This window comes from Bos indicus x Bos taurus, chromosome 9 (assembly GCF_003369695.1).
Source record: "Bos indicus x Bos taurus breed Angus x Brahman F1 hybrid chromosome 9, Bos_hybrid_MaternalHap_v2.0, whole genome shotgun sequence".
In the NCBI taxonomy this organism is placed as follows: domain Eukaryota; kingdom Metazoa; phylum Chordata; class Mammalia; order Artiodactyla; family Bovidae; genus Bos; species Bos indicus x Bos taurus.
In genome coordinates this window covers 51852427-51870785 of record NC_040084.1, presented here as the reverse complement: position 1 = coordinate 51870785, position 18359 = coordinate 51852427, and positions in this window count along the sequence as shown.

Genomic DNA, 18359 nt, shown 5'->3' with positions numbered 1-18359 from the left:
ACAGAGGATGAGATGGCTGGATGGCATCACTGACTCGATGGACATGAGTCTGAGTGAACTCCGGGAGATGGTGATGGACAGGGAGGTGTGGAGTGCTGTGATTCATGGGGTCGCAAAGAGTCAGACACGACTGAGCGACTGATCTGATCTGATCTGATCTGATCTTCATGGATCACAGCCTTATCAGTTTTCATTTCAATCTGAAAGAAGGGCAATGGCAAAGAATGTTCAAACTACTGTGCAATTGTACTCATTTCACAAGCTAGCAAGGTTATACTTAAAAGCCCTCAAGCTTGGCTTCAGTAGTATGTTAACCAAGAACTTCCAGATGTACAGCTTGGTTTAGAAAAGCCAGAGGAACTAGAGATCAAATTGCCAATATACGTTGGATCATGGAGAAAACAAGGTAGTACCAAAAAAGCATCTACATCTGCTTCATTGACTATGTGAAAGCCCTTGACTGTGTGGATCACAACAAACTGTAAAATTCTTCAAGAGAATATCAGATCACCTTACCTATTTCCTGAGAAACCCAATGCAGGTCAAGAAGCAAGAGTTAGAGCCAGTCATGGAACAACTGACTGGTTCAAAATTGGAAAAGGAGTATGACAATGATGTATATTGTCACCCTGCATATTTAACTTATATGCAGAGTCCATCATACAAAATGCCAGGCTGGATGAATCACAAGCTGGAATCAAGTTTGCCAGGAGAAATATGAACAACCTCAGACATGCAGATGATACCACTCTAAGGGCAGAAAGTGAAGAGGAACTAAAGAGCATCTTGATGAGGGTGAAAGAAATGAGTGAAAAAGCTGGCTTGAAACTCAACATTCAAAAAATGAAGATCATGGCTTCTGGTTCCATCATTTCATAGCAAATAGATGGATAAAAAGTAGAAACAGTGACAGACTTTATTTTCTTGGGCTCCAAAGAAATCCCAAGAAAACGAAATCCTATTTGTTGTTAAGATGGAGTCATGGCCGTCAAGTTACATGCTGGATTTTAAACTTGAATTTCCAACTAACTTCTTAAAATCTTGTTTCATTGCCCCTTAAAATGGAATTTAACATAGGACAGTGTTTGATCTACTGAATAACACTGGTAATATTCTCTTTTCATTCTATAACCCCCTTAATATAGTTGTGCTTCAAAAACATACTGATCCATTGATTCCTCTTTCACAGTGCTGGTTGTGTTTTGGATTTTTTTAACCCTCATCTTTGAAAAGTTATTTGAGATCAATAAGGGTTGTTAAGGTGGTGATGGCTAGTAAGAGACTTGGATGAGAACAGTGATAAAAATTTTCTTTTTTTTTTTCTTTGGAGCTAATTCTTATTGTGTAGAAAGGGGAATTTCTTGTATAAAAAATTATACTCACAGGATAGAATAGAAATCTATCCTTTTAGGGTAGGGATTTATTTTATCATTTATGAAAATATCTACCATTTCATTAGTTAATTCCATACATTTTCCTGATTTTTCCTTTATACTCATTTTAGAGTATCATTCAGAGGTTTTCAGTGGATCACTATTTAATCCAATGAGTTTATATGTTTTGTGAAGCTATATTGTACTAATGACACTCAGTAAGTGAAAAATGTATCTTTGGATAGTTTCTTACTTGGCACTAACTTTCTGGATAAGCCATTAATTAGGAGATTTTACAGTTTTGTGGCCCAGAGCACATATTCAGGAAGCAGATTTTTATTAACTATCTCATGACTCATTTTCCTCAACTCTAATATCAGATAAGACTAGGACTTATAAAGAAAACACTTGTGATCATGATGTAGTATTTGTAAACAGTATAAGACAAATAGTAAGAATTTAGTGGATATTAGTTATCAAGACCCATACCAATAATATGGTTATATCCAGGTTGGTAAGAAATTTGTGGTGAAATACTAGAGATTAATATGATGTCTTAGCTTCCTTGGTGGCTCAGTGGTAAAGAGTCCGCCTGCAATGCAGGAGCAGCAGGAGACGCAGGCTTGATCCCAGCACTGGGAAGATCCCCTGGAGAAGGGCATCGTAAACCACTCCAGTATTGTTGCCTGGAGAATCCCATGGACAGAGGAGCCTGGTAGGTACAGATCATAGGGTCACAAAGAGCTGGACACAACTGAAGAAACTTAGCACTCAGTATGATGTCTTGGGCCTGGGAAGTGGAGCTTTTATGTATTGATTTATTCAGCAAATATTTATTATGTGTCAGACACTGTATTCCATGTTGGAGTTATAAATAATCATAATATAATTTGATTGTTTTAAAAGAGACAAGTAAAATATAGCCTGGGAGCACTGTGTGGACATTAATAAATTAATTAATTCTGTTTAGAAGAGTCCCAGATGACTTAACAGAGGGAAAAAGCACTGGAATTAGGTCTCTAGAGATGTGCAAGGGTTAGCTAGAGAAAGAATGAAGAGAAGATAAAAAGAAACTTTCCAAGCAGAGGCACAGCATAAACAAGAAAATGAGGCATGAATGTGTCTGGTGTATTAAAGAAATAATGGATAGGTAGACTTTCCTAACTCAATGGCAGAGTATAGAGAGGGAATGATGAGCAATGAGTCTAGAAAAATCAGTTAAGTGCACTGAAGGACATTTAATGCCTTGCAAAATAATTTAAGCTTGTACTGACAAGAGGAAACTATGAGTCTCACATGTATTTTTCTATAGCTGCCATTCATTAACTTATTCATCTTTTCAGCAAGTATTTATTGAAAATTTACTAAATGTCTATTGTGTTTTAAGTATTGGTAACAGAGCAGTAAGCGAAAGATAAAAGCCTTGCCTTCAAGGACTTCGCAACTCAATGTAGAATAGCAGAAAATGAGCAAAAATAATGTAAAATAAGATGCATAGTTCATGGGTTCATAGGTTCATATCCATGAACGGTATGAAAAGGCAAACAGATAGGACACTGAAAGATGAACTCCCCAGATCTGTAGGTGCCGCATATGTTATTGGAGATCAGTGGAGAAATAACTACAGAAAGAATGAAGAGCAAAGCAAAAACAAACACCCAGTTGTGGATGTGACTGGGTGATGGAAGCAAAGTCCGATGCTCAAACTACCACACAATTGCACTTATCTCACACACTAGGAAAGTAATGCTCAAAATTCTCCAAGCCAGGCTTTATCAATATGTGAACTGTGAACTTCCAGATGGTCAAGCTGGAAAAAGCAGAGGAACCAGAAATCAAATTGCCAACATCCACTGGATCATTGGAAAAGCAAGAGAGTTCCAGAGAAACATCTATTTCTGCTTTATAGACAATGCCAAACTGTGGAAAATTCTGAAGGAGATGGGAATACCTGACCACCTGACCTGCCTCTTGAGAAATTTGTATGCAGATCAAGAGCAACACAGGACAGACTGGTTCCAAATAGGAAAAGGAGTATATCAAGGCTGTATATTGTCACACTGCTTATTTAACTTCTATGCAGAATACATCATGAGAAATGCTGGGCTGGAGGAAGCACAAGCTGGAATCAAGATTGGTGGGAGAAATATCAATAACCTCAGATATGCAGATGATACCACCCTTATGGCAGAAAGTGAAGAGGAACCAAAGAGCCTCTTGAAAGTGAAAGAGGAGAGTGAAAAAGTTGGCTTAAAGCTCAGCATTCAGAAAACAAAATCATTTCATCCGGTCCCATCACTTCATGGCAAATAGATGGGGAAACAGTGGAAACAGTGGCAGACTTTATTTTTTTGGGGTTCCAAAGTCACTGCAAATGGTGACTGGCAGCCATGAAATTAAGACGTCTACTCTTTGGAAGGAAAGTTATGACCAAACAAGACAGCATATTAAAAAGCAGAGACTTTAGTTTGAGAACAAAGGTCTGTCTAGTCAAGGCTATGGTTTTTCCAGTGGTCATGTATGGATGTGAGAGTTGGACTATAAAGAAAACTGAGTGCTGACAAATTGGTGCTTTTGAACTGTGGTGTTGGAGAAGACTCTTGAAAGTCTCTTGGTCTCCAAGGAGATCCACCCAGTCATCCTAAGGGAAATCAGTCCTGAATATTCACTGGAAGGACTGATGTTGCAGCTGAAGCTCCAAAACTTTGGCCATCTGATGTGAAGAGCTGACTCATTGAAAAGACCTTGATACTGGGAATGATTGAGGGTGGGAGGAGAAGGGGACAACAGAGGATGAGATTGTTGGATGGCATCACTAACTCAATGGACATGAGTTTGAGTAAACCCCAGGTGTTGGTAATGGATAGGGAGTCCTGGTGTGCTGCAGTCCATGGGGTCGCAAAGAGTCAGACACGACTGAGTGACTAAACTGAACTGAACTGAACTGAACTGAAGATGTATAGTTAGAGATGATAATAAATGCTATTGTGAAAAATAAAGGGAGATAGATAGGCAATGTTAAAGAATTTTAAGATATGATGGCTAAAGGGGCTGTTAGTTAAAAGGTAATGTGAGCCAAACCTGAAAGAGAAAGGAAATGACCTCTGTGAATATCTGAAGAGAATAGCAAGTGGAAAGACTCTGAGGTAGAAGTGTGATATGCTCAAGAAGCAGCAAGGAGGCCAGCATTGCTGGGACAGAGTAACTGGGTGATAAAAAAATAAAGAGTAAGGCAGAAAGATGATAGAGGAGTGGTATTTGATATGAAGATCACAAAGGACCTTATAGGCCATTTCTAGGACTCAATTTTAGTCTGAGCAAAGAATGGCATGATCTGATTTCTATTTCAAAAGGTTGTCTTTGACTGGTATGCAGAGAATAAGCAGGGACAATGGGGATGAGGGTGTAGAATTAGAGAGGGTAGTTAGGAGACTGCTGAAATGAAACAATTAGACAAGCAACGATAATGGTTTGGAGCAGTTTGGTAGTGGTAGAATAGGTGACAAGAGACTATTCCTTGGAAATATTTGAGTAAGAGTCAATGAGATTTCCCAATGGGTTGACCTAAGTGAGATGTCAAGAGTATCCATGTTGGCTCAAGGGTTTTCAGCTCTTCTGACCTTGCTTTTTCTGACCTTGCTTCCATCTTCCTATAAATTCTTAGACTTCATCAGTTTATTTTCCTCCTTTAAGTTTCTGCCACTGCCTTTTCTAGCCCTATTTATTCATCCAAGACTGTCTTTGGGAAGTAAAGAGGCTTCCAGGCTCTTCACAGCCTTAAAAACAACTTTGGGTGTTTTACTGTAAATCAGTATGTGAAAACAGTCTAGTATAATACACACATGCACACACAAACTCAGAAAAGTTATGAAGCTTACAAATTACTTATAGCAATAATAGTAAACTGTACCTTATTTCTAAATGAAGACTTGTTTGAATCCTGTTTTACTTTGAAATGAATTTTGGCATTCCCTCTCCTTGGTGAAATTCATGTAGCCTATCTCCAGAAGATAATTTTTCTCTCCTGATGAAGATGCAGTACTAGCAGAAAAATAGGTCCTCCTTTGTTTACTATGAAATATGCTCTTTTCTGTGAGCTTCGAATGGGTAACACCCAAAAGAAAATCCAAATTTTTTGACTGATGAAAACATACAATTTTGGGAAAAAGGGAGTTCAGAATATTGTATATAAGATTTTTAGTGCACCTCTCAGAACCTTGAAAAACATCTGCATAAATAAGGATTTAAAGTTATGTTTCATTAACCACAGAGTAAACTTGACTGTAGTGATACCCTTTCACCAACTCCCAATCTCACTCAGTTATCCTAGTCTGATAGCTTCTTCATAGGACCCACAAGCTTTGGGGCAGGAGTCTCTGATTGGATCTGGTGTATAATTTAGAAAGAAAACTGTTACAAAGTGTAAGGGTATTTGGCACTAGAGGACATAAATCAGGGTTGTTCTTTAACAACCTTCATTACCATTCTCCCATTCTTAAATGCTTATTAAAGCATCCTGGGGCATAGAATTTTTCTAGAACTTTATCTTTTTGTATGAGAAAGTTATTTTCACAATTATTCTCTCTCCAAATGTAAAATTGATGTGCTCTTTCATTTAAACATGCTTTATAGCTCTTAAACTTTCTGATCTTTAAATTTATTAAACAGCCATATATATGTAGTTAATGGGCTTCCCTGATGGCTCAATGGTAAAGAGTCTGCCTGCAATGCAGGAGCCACAGGATCAATCCCAGGATCGGGAATATCCCCAGAAGGAGGGCATATCAACCTACTCTAGTATTCTTGCCCAGAGAATCCTATGGACAGAGGAGCCTGGTGGGCTACAGTTCATAAGTTGCAAAGAGCTGGGCATTACTGGAGCAACTTAGCATGCATGCACATATGCAGTTAATACCCATAAAACAAAATACTACATGAGAAATTACATTTTACTTTCAGTGGAATCTGCACATTTTTTCCCCTTTTCATAGCAAATAATTACACATTCTACAATACAGGAAATCACATGGGGCAAATTAGTATCTCTAGAGCACCAGATAAGTTCTTGCCTTCTATGTAGGAGTGACTCTCAGGGGTGACTGCAGACTTTTGTGGTTTCCATCAAGAAACGCTGCTGTGGCTCTTCATCTGTATGCACCACTGAAAAATATTTTTACCATTGATTTTCCTCTGGCATTGATCTACCACCTGACGCCATCAATAATGAGGTTTGTCGGCTGATTTCTTAGGCTGTCTGGAATTTTTTTTTTTTTTTTTTTCCTGGCAGAAGAGTAGCTGGTAATAATACAGGAAGAAAGATTGATACATTGAACTTGGGATTTTGCAACCAAACTGTCTACTCCACTAAGCCCTTCTTTGCAGCCCTTCTTCTTCTCTCACTGTTCACCTTTCACTTTATTACTTGATAGGAAGTCTTCCTTCAGGTTGGCCTCCTGAATGTTGCTATTTTTTAGTTTAGTATGCATTCAAATGCAAATTGAATGGGACAATTATCTATAGTAAAGTGTTTTCTTGATGCTGGAGGAAAGCTTTTTCTTTTGCGTCCCTTAAAAATTTGGAGGCATCTAAAAAGCTGATTCAACTCAAGTACTTAGTGAGAAACCAATTCTGTAGACTGTGCCACTTTCATTTATTGAAGTTAGCCCATGTTTGGGCCTAAAGGGAGAATTTTCTGAAACACATGTCTATTTCACTGTGGCAGAACGCTTCCCTTTACAAAGCAATAATATGGGGAAAAAAGTAGAAAGTAGATAGTCAGCATTCCCACATCCCTTGTAAAATGAAATGAAAATGCAGATACCCTTCTGTCAAGGTCCTGATCCTGGACAAAATTATATACCAAAATTTGACAAAGCACGTTCTGGGAGATATATTTTCATTATTATGCATGAACTTAACTAAATATTGATCGCTCTGAGAGGAACAGATGGAAACAGCTATTTTTCTGGATCCCAGCTATTGAATTATGAGAGGTCAGGGGGAAAAAATCTCATTGATAGGTCAAAACAAAATAATTCAAGAAATAAGAGAAGAAAGAATACAATTTTATGTATAATGTATCTGGTTGAAAAAAATTATCTCTTTCATTGCCTCCATACATTTTTAAAGATTTCTTATCATAACAGATAACGCATTGACAACTTATGTTAGGCAAAAAAATTCCTAGTATTTTATCAGGAATGCATATAACAACTATTTCAATTAATTATATGTATTTTCTATGAAAGGATTTTTCATGCATTCATTCTATCTTTTAATTAGTTATAAACTTAGCAGCTTAACATTTGTTTGAACTGTGTACATCTGTAAAATTCAGGTATATTTATATGTAATGTATATTTGTATTATATTTACATATGAAAGATACTCCCTGAATTGCAAGGCCCACAAACTACTGTATGTTGTGGCCCTGATCTACTCAGAAGCAGAGCAGAGGAGTCATTTGGATTCCCTGGTAGTTCAGATGATAAAGGACCTGCCTGCAATGCAGGAGACCCAGGTTTGGTCCCTGGATTGCGAAGATCCCCTGGAGAAGGGAATGGCTACCCACTCCAGTGTTCTTGCCCGGAGAATCCCATGGACAGAGGAGCCTGGAGGGCCAACATGGGGTCCATACGGTTGCAAAGAGTTGGACACAACTGAGCAACTAATACTTTCACTTTAGGTATTTAAATATTTGATTTCATTTAAGACTGCTAGATTACTCTCTAGACCAGCATTACCCTCTTACCAACACTTAATACTTTCCTATTCTCTAGTTTGAGGCAGTATTTAATGTTATCTTTCTGGTATTTACCATTCATATGAGCCCTTGCTATGTGGTCCTCTTCTATTTGAAATTACTGGTTTTCTCTGATGTTAGAACCCAACCACATTTTATTTTCCCCAGGGTTTCTCACAGTTTTCATAATAGGCTTCAGGATCCATCACCATCCCTACTGTCTCCTGGGTTAGGTTTACAGAAAGAAAACCTAGCTACCGGGCTAATTCGAGATCACTGATTTTTGGCAACATACAGTTGTCCAAAGTGTGTGTGTGTGTGTGTGTGTGTGTGTGTGTGTGTATACACAAATATTAAATTTAAATCTGCTTGAGTGATCTTTTTTATTCAAGATGTAGTTTTGCTTCCAGGAGTCACCTTTTTTGAGTGTTCTGCATATCTTCCCCTCCTTGTGGGTCTCCTTAGATGTATCATTTTCTTCTGTCAGAATATTGTGTTCCAGGTCCAACAGCTAGGATGCAATAAGCACCATAATCCCATAAAAAAGGATTCACATAGGAGCCAGATATACTGACCACCCCCTCTCAAGATAACAGAAAGGAGTTTATCTACTCCGTAGGTACAGAAAGACTAAGCTCTCCTTAGCTTCTGCTGCAGCAAATAATTAGTGTTCTTTTTTAGCATCTTCCCAGCTGCATGATGATCGGGTTGATCAGGTGGTCCTTGCAAGGATGCCCTGTCAGTTTTTTCACAGGTTTGCAGATTGTCAAGACCAAACAGCAGTCAGAGGAGAGTCAATTTAAGCTGGAATGTACAATATGGTCAAATACTGAAGTAATTTAAAAAAGTCTGAGAACTGAAAAAAAACCTTTAAAGTTTGAAATTTTGGAGGAGGTTCATGATATTTTGTTGTAGTAATGTAACACATCAGGAAAAAAGCAATAACAAGGCTAAGGAGTTAGAAACTGCTAATGAGCATTGTTCTTCCTAGGAAATCTCTAAGATGATTTGCACATATGAAAAAATGTAGATAGCTAAAGGTAGACAAAGGGTCAGGGGTCAAGAGATGTTTTTAATTTCGCTGATGGGGCATCTTGAATATGATTATTCATATTCAATGGAGCTAGGAGAGAGAGTCTTTGAAAATACTGAAGTGGGTAGCCTATCCCTTCTCCAGGGGATCTTCCCAACCCAGGGATCGAACAGGGGTCTCCTACATTGCAGGCAGATTCTTTACCAGCTGAGCTACCAGGGAAACCCATTTGAAAATACAGGAGAGAGGAAATGGCAAGGATACATAGTTCTGGGGTTAGTGGGAAGGATATTATAACTAAGGTAAACATCTTGAACAGAATAAAGGACACTTCTGAGGCAGCTGGAAATGAGGTCAGAGTGAGTAGACCTCCAAAGAAATTTTGGGAATTCCTTGGTGGGCCAGTGGTTAAGACTCCATGCTCTCATTGCCAAGGACTCAGGTTCAGAGAACTAACATCCTGCAAGCTACGAGGTGTGGGGGAAAAAAAATTGTAGATATAGGGGCAAGAAATTAAGGATATTATGTACCGTCTCTTTTCTCAGTAAAGTTTGAGGCAGGATCATTAGCAAAGAGAAATGGTTTGAAATGGGAGAAATGATGTTCTGGCACTGGCTAGCATGGGCCGTATGTGCATGCCTGCTGAGTCGCTTCAGCTGATTCTTTGCGACCCTATAGACTGTAACCCACCAGGCTCCTCTGTCCATGGGGATTCACCAGGCAGGAGTACTGGACTGGGGTACTATGTTCTCCTCCAGAGGATCGTCCTGACCGAGGGATTGAACCTGTGTCTTTTATGTCTGCCTCATTGACATTCAGGTTGTCTATCACTGGTGCAACTTGGGAAGCCCAAGCATGGGCTAGCAAGAGCTAAATGCTGAGTTTTCAGGAATTTTGTTGTGAGTCAGTTGTAAAAATTACTATTATTACAGGACAAATTACATACATTTATAGTTGAATTATGGTAAAACAAAGGTAATAAATCCTTAACATTCATCATTTCCTTTCTATTTCTGTGCTCCCATTTTTTTTATATATTGTATCTAAAAACAGGTATAATAATGTATCTAACACTTAAAAGATGTGCTACTGACAACATTGCTCTTCACTCTGCTTTTAGTGGCATTGTTGTTCCCTTAAAATGAACCTTGATGGAAGTATCTGTGACTTGAAGATCACCAAATGCTACAAATCAGGGCTTTTTGTTTGTTTGTTTAAGTTTGTTTTGTTTTGCAAAGAGCTATTGATTGAACATGTAGGGGCAAACCACTAGGTAACGTTTTTGAGGCTAATGGTAACTATCTTGAATGACCATTCTGAGTACCAGGCAGGTGACTACTGACAGGTAAAGGGCAGCCATAGCTGCTTTGGGCAGGCAGAAATTAGGGACGATATTTGTAAAGAGAGTCTATCCCACGAGCAACCCAGGTCTGGAAACAGCAAATGTGTTGGCTTGAATTATTTGGGTGGAGGTGTGGGACTGGCTAAACTGGACCATCTTGAGGCCAGTTATAGAGAGCAGGGCACTTAGGGTGAGCTGATATACTGGGGCGAAAGGGTAGGAGTGTGGAATCAGAAACCCTAAAGTCCAGGTGTAGCTGAAATGATGCAGAATCGTTATCAGAGAGTGAGACTTAGGAATTTATTATTTCATAGAAAGCCATTTCCAGAGCCTAGGTGTGCTGGTGCTTGAGTTTGCTCCAGTTATCATGATTGTAGATGTAGCGCAATTAGAAGAAGAGTTACCAGTTTGGGTTGTTGGATGAGTTGATCACATGGGCTGAAGGTACCAGTGATGATGGCAGGAATTGGGTCGAAGAACTCAGAGTTATGTAGGCATTAGAGTAGAGAAATGAGGATGCTGTGCGTGATAGAGTGGAGAGATGCATTGAATTGAATCAAAAAGCTCCTGGATTCCTCATGACAAGGAAAATCATTCAGTGAGAATGGCTTCTGTGGAAATACACAGATGGGGCTAATTTACTAGCCACTGTCATTCTTAAACAAAAGCTGCACAGGGTATAAACAGTGTATCAGAAAGCACAAGGAATAGTATTCTTAATGTAAAAAGAGTTTTAATGCTTTGAGAAATATACTTTGCTTAAAATTGTACAGCATTTCTGGTGAAACATATACAGTTGTGCTAATGGGTTGGGAACAGTCACAAGGAGGTCTGTTTCTAAAAAAGATTTACTTTTTCTAACCCACTTCTTCCAGATCACTGCAGAGGGACTTTTTTTTTTTCACTTAACACAATACCCCCATTTATTTTTTCTTTCAAATTCTTAAACATTGAATTCTTGGTATTGCAGTATATTCTCCAGAATTTATTTTAGTATTTATTTTGTTTCATTTACTTTACTATTCCCACTAGGTGTCATTTTTCCCTTTCCATCTTTAGTAAGGGTGTCATATTAAGCCCTATAGAGCTTAAGCTTTCAATTTTACCTTTCATTTTTTGATACAAAGAGCATATATAAAGTATCACTTTATCCTTTAGTGTTGCATCCTCTTGTAGCAGTTTTAGCTATTATTTTTTGCCAGTGTTTTGAAAGTAGGCACTTAGCACATGTTTCTTGATGTATTTTTCAAGATGTAGGTGACATCACTGAATAGGCATATTTATAATAATAAAATTTCCCAAAACTTCCGTCTAAATCTCATGCTTGCTGCTACTCAACTGGGAATAGGAACCCAGCAGTATGACAACAGGTTATTCTCTTTCTACATATTTCTCGTTCATTATAAACATAGCCATTGTTTTAACAAGGGCCAATGGCTTAACCCAGAGGATTGATCTGGGACCCTTTGACTGGTCAGTGCATGGATATCAAGGACATTTATCCCTCACATCTCATTAGCAAAACATTTCTTACAGAAGGCTATGCAAAGAGGGAGAAGAAAAGCAACCTTGAGAGACAGTGTATGTGTGTGTATGAATTTATAAGAAAGTCTCTCTTTTATACCCACACACTCAGTTGTTTTTATTGTTTAGTTGCTAAGTCATGTCTGACTCTTTGTAACCCCAGGGACTGCAGCCTGCAAGGCTCCTCTGTCCATGTGATTTCCCTGGCAAGAATACTGGAGTGTGTTGCCATTTCCTTCTCCAGGGGATCTTCCCAACCCAGAGATCCAGCCCATGTCTTTTCTGTGTTTACTGAGCCAGCAGGGCAGCCCATTAAGTATCTCCATGTAAACTCCATTTTATTCTCTACCTGAAGGTAAATATGTAAGTTGATTAGTCATTCATATTTCTATGTAGTTTTGTTTAATCTTTTGTCATTGCTATCTGAAAATGGTGAGAGTTTTGATAAGCCACTAGAGAGAAGTAAGTAGTCTTCAAAGTCCTGACCAAGTCACAAGAGGGATTTGGGAAACACAGGCATCAACAAAGTGCCAGAGGCTTGAAGGGTGACGAGTGGTTTCATCTTCATAACTATGGGAGGCTGTTTGATGTAATGAAAAGATATCAGATTTGGGCCCCCACAGTCATGAGTTTTAACTTAACTTGGCTTACTTAGTGATTTTTAGAAAGCTATTTAATATATCTAAATCTCAGACAAGATCTATAATTTGGAGATATTGACATATGTCTCAACTGTTTGAAAAGGATAATAGGAAGTGTTCTCTTAAAAATCCTCGAATTCACCTGGCACAGAGTAGGCTTCAATAAATAGGAGTTTCCACATCTCTGATACCCTGAAAGTAAAAAAAAAAAAAAAAGTGTTGCTTTGCAATGATCTATCAAGATACTAAATATTGTAGTATCTGTACCTATACCTGTAATTTCTAAAATTTCAATTAGATTTCCAATATAAAATGTCTAAGAACAGGATAAGTGGTTAATGTTTGCAATTCAGATTTATTAAAAACTCATAGAAAGTTTAAGAAATACTTTCACTGAAAAAAATTAACAATTAGTGAAAAAGAAAAATTGTGGAAATGATAGTCTCTAATATTCCATCACAACTGAATTTATAAATTATTTTTTCTTATGGAAAAACTGCTGCTTTATTCTTACCTCTGGGAAAATATTCTATTATCTTCATCAAATGATTCAACTACAGGGTTTTATTTTTGAATCTTAGGTTTTTTAAATTGCAAAACATTATCATTTTTATTCTTAATAACTGAATAAATATTATTGATCTGGGCTTGTTCTCTGCTAGATTAAAATCTTAATGAGACACAATAAAATATTTCCTTCTCATTTCAACAACTTGTTAAAATAATCATTGTATACAGTTGGTTAGTTTATTTGATGTTACTGAAATTATTCACTAAATGTTATAATTTCTCTTATGTTTACTCTCCATCAATAATACTTTGATATTAGTATTTATTATTGGAATTTACACATAAACATTGAGTAGAGAAAAATATATACATTAATTTTCTAGTAAAGTAAATCTTAATTGAAAATTTGGGGTTTCATATCATTTTTGTTCAGAAACGAAAATTAATTACAGTGTTCTAAGAAAATTTACTATAGTCTATATAACTCAACTGGCTATATAAACCAGACCTATTTGTTTTCTATGTCTTGCACTGACAATTACAAAATGACATAAATGCTGGATTTATTTAAAATACATAATATATAATCCTCCAGTGTCAAGATTATCTGTGTTATAAATAGGTGTGTGTCCACAAATGTAAACTTTTAAATAAAAAATGGCTGATTTTCACAAGTAAAAACAATAGTAAATGGTAATTGACTGAAATTTCTTTTAAACATATGAAGTAATCACGTTATAGCTTTGCTAAAGACTATTCCTTTCTGTTCATGGTGTTTTAGAAAGTCTAAGCTTCTTTACCAGAAAATAGTCTTTTACAAAAGTATCTAATCCTATCCTAGCATTGGTTGCTAGGAGAACACTTGATGCAAATTAATCAGTAAACATCTAGCAGCCAGCTACCCTAGGAGAAGGGGAGGGGTCAGACTTAGAAGCTGGCCAGCAGGGAAACCGCTGATGGGAAAATGACTGTCGAGGGTTTTTTATACACACCAGCAGCATCACACTGTGATATGAATTTTTTCTCTATCATTCTTCTACGTAAGGAGGAGAAAAGAAAGCAGGGAAAATTGAAAAGATAAATAGGGTCTTGCCAGTGAAGGTGAGCTTGATTTTTTTTCTATTGAACTTTGCCCAGACAGCAATGATTAGATTAACTAAATGATTAATAACAAATGAAAATCAGTAAGAATAGAGTAGGATACGTAGTCCCGCCTAGATATTTGTATTTAAATTTTACTCTCCATCTGTCATGTATCCTATTTGAAAATAACATTTTTATAAATGAGGACAAAAGAGTTCGTGTATGAAAAGGATCTTCCTTACCTAAAATTTCATCAGAAACAAGATCCAAGAATATTTTAGAGAGGATAAAGGATAGTTAACCATTTTAAAATCAAAATTATGCTTTAAAATATCAACAAAATGAGCAATAAACTTTTTCTTAAATTTCAATGGAATTTAGGTGTGTCCCACAGAGAGATTTATGTCATTGATCAATATTCATATCCATAGAAGCAAAATATCAGTCTTCAGTAAAGCTGAAGAAGTTTATACACCAGGAAATAGTTATCTTGGTTTACTGGGATGAAACTGATTTATTTCCTAACCTCTAGTCTTTTCAAACAGCTTTTTTTTTTTTTTTTTAAATACTGAAGAAAACCAAAATCTGGTTTTCAATTTATAAAATGTTTACTTTGTAATGAATATGAGAACATAGGGGCTTTATGTTTAGAAACAATCATCTATGGGCCTATGTAGATACATCAGATCAGATCAGATCAGTTGCTCAGTCGTGTCCGACTCTTTGCGACCCCATGAATCCCAGCAGGCCAGGCCTCCCTGTCCATCACCAACTCCTGGAGTCCACTGAGACTCACGTCCATCGAGTCAGTGATGCCATCCAGCCATCTCATCCTCTGTCGTCCCCTTCTCCTCCTGCCCCCAATCCCTCCCAGCATCAGAGTCTTTTCCAATGAATCAACTCTTGGCATGAGGTGGCCAAAGTACTGGAGTTTCAGCTTTAGCATCATTCCTTCCAAAGAAATCCCAGGGCTGATCTCCTTCAGAATGGACTGGTTGGATCTCCTTGCAGTCCAAGGGACTCTCAAGAGTCTTCTCCAACACCACAGTTCAAAGCATCAATTCTTCGGCACTCAGCCTTCTTCACAGTCCAACTCTCACATCCATACATGACCACTGGAAAAGCCATAGCCTTGACTAGACGAAACTTTGTTGGCAGAGTAATGTCTCTGCTTTTGAATATGCTATCTAGGTTGGTCATAACTTTCCTTCCAAGGAGTAAGCGTCTTTTAATTTCATGGCTGCAGTCACCATCTGCAGTGATTTTGGAGCCCAAAAAATAATTTAAAAAATATAAATAATAAAAATTATGTAAATGTAACCAAATATTTATTTATTTTTACTTTACAATATTGTATTGGTTTTGCCATACATCAACATGAATCCACCATGGGTCTACACGTGTTCCCCATCCTGAACCCCCTCCCACCTCCCTCCCCATACCATCCCTCTGAGCATCCCAGTGCACCAGCCCCAAGCATCCAGTATCATGCATCACACCTGGACTGATGATTTGTATCATGTATGATATTATACATGTTTCAATGCCATTCTCTCAAATCATCCCATTCTCGCCCTCTCCCACAGAGCCCCAAAGACCATTCTGTACACCTGTGTCTCTTTTGCTGTCTTGCATACAGGATTATCATTACCATCTTTCTAAATCCATATATATGCATTAATATACTGTATTGGTGTTTTTCTTTCTGGCTTACTTCACTCTGTATAATAGGCTCCAGTTTCATCTACCTCATTAGAACTGATTCAAATGTATTCTTTTTAATGGCTGAGTAATATTCCATTGTGTATATGTACCACAGCTTTCTTATCCATTCATCTGCTGATGGACATCTAGGTTGCTTCCATGTCCTCACTATTATAAACAGTGCTGCGATGAACATTGGGGTACACGTGTCTCTTTCAATTCTGGTTTCCTCTGTGTATATGCCCAGCAGTGGGATTGCTCGGTCGTATGGCACTTCTATTTCCAGTTTTTTAAGGAATCTCCACACTGTTCTCTGTAGTGGCTGTACTAGTTTGCATTTCCACCAACAGTGTAAGAGGGTTCCTTTTTCTCCATACCCTCTCCATCATTTATTGCTTGTAGACTTTTGGATCGCAGCCATTCTGACTGGCGTGAAATGGAACCTCATTGTGGTTTTGATTTGCGTTTCTCTGATAATGAGTGATGTTGAGCATCTTTTCATGTGTTTGTTAGCCATCTGTATGTCTTCTTTGGAGAAATGTCTGTTTAGGTCTTTGGCCCATTTTTTGATTGGGTCGTTTATTTTTCTGGAGTTGAGCTGTAGGAGTTGCTTATATATTTTTGAGATTAATTCTTTGTCAGTTGCTTCATTTGCTATTATTTTCTCCCATTCTGGAGGCTGTCTTTTCACCTTGCTTAGAGTTTCCTTTCTTGTGCAGAAGCTTTTAAGTTAAATTAGGTCCCATTTGTTTATTTTTGCTTTTATTTCCAATATTCTGGGAGGTGGGTCATAGAAGATCCTGCTGTGATTTATGTCAGAGAGTGTTTTGTCTATGTTCTCCTCTAGGAGTTTTATAGTTTCTGGTCTTACGTTTAGATCTTTAATCCATTTTGAGTTTATTTTTGTGTATGGTGTTAGAAAGTGCTCTAGTTTCATTCTTTTACAAGTGGTTGACCAGTTTTCCCAGCACCACTTGTTAAAGAGATTTTTTTCTCCATTGTATATTCTTTCCTCCTTTGTCAAAGTTAAGGTGTCCATAGGTGTGTGCATTTATCTCTGGGCTTTCTATTTTGTTCCATTGATATATATGTCTGTCTTTGTGCCAGTACCATACTATCTTGATGACTGTGGCTTTGTAGTAGAGCCTGAAGTCAAACAGGTTGATTCCTCCTGTTCCAGTCTTCCTTCTCAAGATTGCGTTCGCTATTCGAGGTTTTTTTTATTTCCATACAAATTGTGAAAACTATTTGTTCTAGTTCTGTGAAAATTACCATTGGTAGCTTGATAGGGATTGCATTGAACTATTCAGACTTTATTTTTGGGGGCTCCAAAATCACTGCAGATGGTGACTGCAGCCATGAAATTAAAAGACGCTTACTCCTTGGAGGGAAAGTTATGACCAACCTATATAGCATATTCAAAAGCAGAGACATTACTTTGCCAACAAAGGTTCGTCTAGTAAGGCTATGGTTTTTCCAGTGGTCATGTATGGATGTGAGAGTTGGACTGTGAAGAAGGCTGAGCGCTGAAGAATTGATGCTTTTCGACTGTGGTGTTGGAGAAGACTCTTGAGAGTCCCTTGGACTGCAAGGAGATGCAACCAGTCCATTCTGAAGGAGATCAGCCCTGGGATTTCTTTGAAAGGAATGATGCTAAAGCTGAAACTCCAGTACTTTGGCCACCTCATGCGAAGAGTTGACTCATTGGAAAAGACTCTGATGCTGGGAGGGATTGGGGGAAGGAAGAGAAGGGGATGACAGAGGATGAGACGGCTGGATGGCATCACTGACTCGATGGACGTGAGTCTGAGTGAACTCCGGGAGTTGGTGATGGACAGGGATGCCTGGTGTGCTGCGATTCATGGGGTCGCAAAGAGTCGGACACGACTGAGAGACTGAACTGAACTGATAGATTGCTTTGGGTAGTATACTCATTTTCACTATACTGATTCTTCCAATCCATGAACACGGTATATTTCTCCATCTATAGTGTCCTCTTTGATTTCTTTCACCAGTGTTTCATAGTTTTCTATATATAGGTCTTTAGTTTCTTTAAGTAGATATATTCCTAAGTATTTTATTCTTTTCGTTGCAATGGTGAATGGAATTGTTTCCTTAATTTCTCTTTCTATTTTCTCATTGTTAGTGTATAGGAATGCAAGGGATTTCTGTGTGTTGATTTTATATCCTGCAACTTTACTATATTCATTGATTAGCTCTAGTAATTTTCCGGTGGAGTCTTTAGGGTTTTCCATGTAGAGGATCATGTCATCTGCAAACAGTGAGAGTTTTACTTCTTCATTTCCAATTTGGATTCCTTTTATTTCCAAATATTTTAAAAAATAAGAACAAATTTGGTGTAGAGTTTATTACTTTACACAAAACATAAATCTTAAAAAATTTTCTG